This window comes from Etheostoma cragini, chromosome 13 (assembly GCF_013103735.1).
Source record: "Etheostoma cragini isolate CJK2018 chromosome 13, CSU_Ecrag_1.0, whole genome shotgun sequence".
Classification (NCBI taxonomy): Eukaryota; Metazoa; Chordata; class Actinopteri; order Perciformes; family Percidae; genus Etheostoma; species Etheostoma cragini.
In genome coordinates, this window is record NC_048419.1 from 6,729 (window position 1) to 11,559 (window position 4,831).

Here is a 4,831-nt window from a genome sequence, read left to right on the forward strand (position 1 = left end):
TGCTGCTGCTGTGGTGTTGGATGAATTGGTCTGAATCCAAAGTTGCAAAATGAAGGGCTGGGGGACTGTGTGTCCCTTACTGTTTGACCACTCAATAGTTCCGCCTCTTCGCTTGGAACATGATGTATCATCTTTGTCCTAACCACTGGCTCCGGGGACTTCTCACGTCTCTCACTGTGTGGCTCTGAATTATTGAATAGGTTCTTCAACTCAGGTGCATATGATGGTACGATGTTGCCTGGCTGTTCTCCCTCTTGGATCAGGTTGGGAGAGTGATGCTGCTTCCTATGATGACATCTTCTACAGTAGCTAATAAAATCCGGCTCGAAGGACCATTGTTGGGTTTTAACCCTGTGAATGCTGGATAACGAGTATTAGCCGCTCCAGAGCTGCTATCAGAGACCACGAGTCACCAGATGGAGTTCAACTTTTTAATTGGTGGAGCGTAGACAGGCAGTTACAAGTTTTACATTGTTGCTTGAATGAATGAACAAATGAATGACTGGAATGAATGAATGAATGTTGAATGAAGTTTCTGTGATAAATGCAAAAAAGAAAATACATTAGCACCACGGCTGATTTGCCTATTATTATCTAGCAGAATAGGGTACTATTAATCTAATCAAACTAAAATACTGACAGAAGATATACAACTATCACAATGTGCAAATAAAATGAATATCCTATCTTGCACAGCACCAAAAACGAGTCACACACAAGCTAGCAACATCTATGGTAGCCAGTGGAAAAATTAGCAAGCTAGCAAACACAAATAAGCTAACTGCTTCACATTACAGGGTAAAAACAGTTGACATTAGCATAACATTTAAGACAGAAATAACTTAGGGATAGCTTAATCTGCTGTTACAATAGCTAGATATAAGTACCAACTTACATTGTCTCTGACTTCAACACATGCGACTGCAATAATAAAATAACAAAAAAGTGTCGTGGCGATATCTGACGTAACTTACGTAACTACGCAACGTAACGTAAGTAATAAACGTAGCCGTAACTAACGTAACTTTAACTACAGTCTCTGTAGCATGAGGAATTCACAACACATAGGAAGAAATATCCATGATGCTAACACAGTTGACACTAAAAGACAGGGGGACTGTTCATGGTACTAAAACACAGGGGGAACTTTCCATGGTGCTAAGCCTCTTTACAATAAAAGAGGAAACTCCATGGTGATGAAACACAAGGAGAGCTATCCATGGTGCTAAAGTATTTAAACCAAAACATAGAGAGAACTGTCTATGTTGCTAAAATACTGGGGGGGCTGTCCATGGTGCTTAAAGACAGGGAGAACCATCCATGATGCTAAAACACAGGGAGAACTGTCCATAGTGTTAAACGATTTTAACTAATACACAAGGAAAACTGCCATAGAATTAAACCATTATACAATAAAAGTCAAGGGGAACTGTCCATGGTGCTAAAAGACAGTGATAACTGTACATGGTGCTGAAAAAATAGAAGGGACTGTCCATGATGTTAAAAGACAGGGGGGACTGACCATGGTGCTAAAAGACAGGGGGGGACTGTCCATGGTGATAAAACACTTGACACTAGAATACAGGTAGAACTGTCCATGTTGCTTAGCCACTACACACTAAAAGACAGAGGGAACTTCATGGTGATGAAACAAAGGGAGAGCTTTCTATGGTGTTAAACAACTTGACACTAAAAGAAAGTGGGAATTGTACATAGTGCTAAAACATAGGGAGAACTGCCCATGGTGCTAAGCCACTTTAGATTTAAACACAGAGGGAACTGTCCATGGTGACGGAACACAGGTGGAAATGTCCATGGTGCTAAAACGCAGGCGGGACTGTCCATGTTGCTGAAACACAAGGGAAATGTTAATGGTACTAAAGCACAGGGGGAGCTGTCCATGGTACTAAGCCACTTAACACTAAAAGAATGGGGACCTGTCCATTGAGTTTAGACACAAGAGAAAATGCCTATGGAGCTAAAACACTTGACAATAATAGAAGGGGGACTGTCCATGGTGCTAAAAAACTGGAATTGTCCATAGTGCTAAAAGACAGGAGGAACTGTCAATGGTGCTAAGACACTTGACACTAATAGAATGTGGAAATTGTCCATGATTCAAAAACATAGGGAGAACTGTCCATGGAACTTACACAGGGGAAACTGTCCATGGCGCTAAGCCGTTTTACATTAACCCTCTGGGCCCTGAGGCCATTTTTGCAGTTTATTTTCTGTCTGGATTTATTGTATAAAAAAGCTTGTGAAACATCAACCATGTTGTGTCCAGTCAAGATATGAACATCATGTTTTTATGGAAAACTGGGTTATTAGAATATTTGGGTTGCAGTGAGGTAATTTCCATGTTAAAAATGGTTGTAGGACCTTAAAGACAAATAAATAAAACAGAACATGAATCTTCCAGATATATAATAATATCACAGACATATAAGTAATGAATAGGCAATTTTCCTTTCTAAAACACTTCTCATATGTCTTGGGAGTCACACTGTGAAGATATAACCATTACAACTTATACAGTTGACAAAATATGTGCATTTTTTCAAAGATGACATTTACTTATGCCAATAATGACAATGTCATATTTGTTGATATTACACCCACAGCAATTCTATACAAGCAAATGGGAATGAAATATGTGCTACTCTTGGCTTTCTATACAGCCAAATGGCCTTTTTGTCCCCTCTGGCTTTCTATACAAGAGGGGTGACGTTATCTACCATATATGGGCATATGGGGGCCTGTATTTTCAAAAACAATACAGGAGAGACAGAGCAGACCCAAAGGAGCAAGCTAGCGGCATAAATGAGCCAAAACGCTATGAATTATGGACATAAAGTAGATCAATCTTGGATATAACAGAGTGCATTTAAAGCCCAAAGAGGCTGGAGGTTCTAGGCTCAATAGAAAATCCCCTGTAGAGGCTAGAAAGACCCAGAAAAGACTTCCGTAAACGCGAACTCGTCACAATTTAAACGCAACACGAGGTAAGTCAATCGCTTCTATGGTTCAAAAAGGATTAAACTATGAATCAGAGGTGCTTTTTTTTACATGTGGGCGAGTGTCTTATGACAACTATCCATTGTGCTGAAAGACAGGGGGAGCTGACCATGGTGCTAAAAGACATGGGGAACTGTCCATGGTGCTATGCACTTGACAATAAAAGAATGTTCGAATTGTCCATGGTTCTTAAACATTTAACAATAACACAAGGGGGGGCACTGTCCATGGTGCTAAAAAACAGGGAATTTTCCATGGTGCTTAAAACACACAGAAAACTGTCCTTGTTGCTAAACAACTTGACACTAAAAGAGGGGGAACTGTCAATAGTGCTAAAACAGGGGTGACTGTCCATGGTGCTAAAAGACAAGGGGAGCGGTCCAGGGCGCTAAAACACAGGGGGGACTGTCCATAGTGCTTAAACAGGGTTAACTGTCCATGGTGCTAAGCCACTTTACATTAATAGACAGAGGGAACTGCCCATGGTGATGAAACAAAAGAGGAACTGTCAATGGTTCTAAAACACTTGACAATAAAACAAGGGGGGACTGTCCATGGTGCTAAAAAAACAGGGAATCTGCCCATTTTGCTAAACAAGTTGACACTAAAAGACAGGGTAACTGTCATTGGTGCTAAACAGGGAGGACTGTAAATGGTGCTAAAAGACAAGGGGCAACTGTTTCTGGTGCTTAAACACCGAAGGGACTGTCCATGGTGCTAAAACAGGGGGGATACTGTAAATGGTGCTCAAAGACAAGGGACAACTCTTTATGGTGCTTAAACATAAGGGGGACTGTCCATCGTGCTAAGCCACTTTACATTAAAAGACAGAGGGAACTGTCCATGGTGATGAAACACAGGGGAAATGTGCATCGTATTAAAACACAGGTGGAGCTGTCCATGGTGCTAAGCCACTAGACACTAAAAGAGGGGAAACTGTCAATAGTGCTAAAACAGGGGGGACTGTCCATGGTGCTTAAACAGGGTTAACTGTCCATGGTGCTAAGCCACTTTACATTAATAGACAGAGGGAACTTTCCATGGTGATGAAACAAAAGAGGAACTGTCAATGGTGCTAAAACACTTGACAATAAAACAAGGGGGGGGACTGTCCATGGTGCTAAAAAAAAACAGGGAATTGCCCATGGTGCTAAAACAATGGGGAAACTGCCCATGTTGCTAAACAACTTGACACTAAAAGACAGGGTAACTGTCATTGGTGCTAAACAGGGAGGGCTGTAAATGGTGCTAAAAGACAAGGAGCAACTGTTTATGGTGCTTAAACACCAGAGGGAATGTCCATGGTGCTAAAAGACAGGAAGAACTGTAGAAGGTGCTGAAAACACAGAAGGGACTTTCCATAGTGCTAAAAGACAGGGGGGACTGGCCATGGTGCTGAAACAGGGGGGACTGTAAATGGTGCTAAAAGACAAGGGGCAACTCTTTATGGTGCTTAAACATAGGGGGGTCTGTCCATCGTGCTAAAACATGGAGAACTGTCCATGGTACTAAAACATCTTTACATTAAAAGCCAGGGAACTGTCCATGGTGATGAAACACAGGGGAAATGTGCATGGTACTAAAACACAGGGGGAGCTGTCCATGGTGCTAAGCCACTTGACACTAAAAGAAGGGGGGATCTGTCCATGGTGTTTGGACACAGGAGGAACTGTCCATGGTGCTAAAACACTTGACAATAAATCAAGGGGGGGACTGTCCATGGTGGAAAAAAAACGGGAATTGTCCATGGTGCTAAAACACATGGGAAACTGTCCATGTTGCTAAACAACTTGACACTAAAAGACGGGGGGAA

General features: G+C 41.7%; 1 pseudogene; it reads right to left on the reverse strand.

Moving 5' to 3' along the window:
• Positions 1-1,747: 1,747 nt before the first annotated feature.
• LOC117955948 overlaps positions 1,748-4,831 on the reverse strand; it is a 12,158-nt pseudogene continuing 9,074 nt past the window's right edge.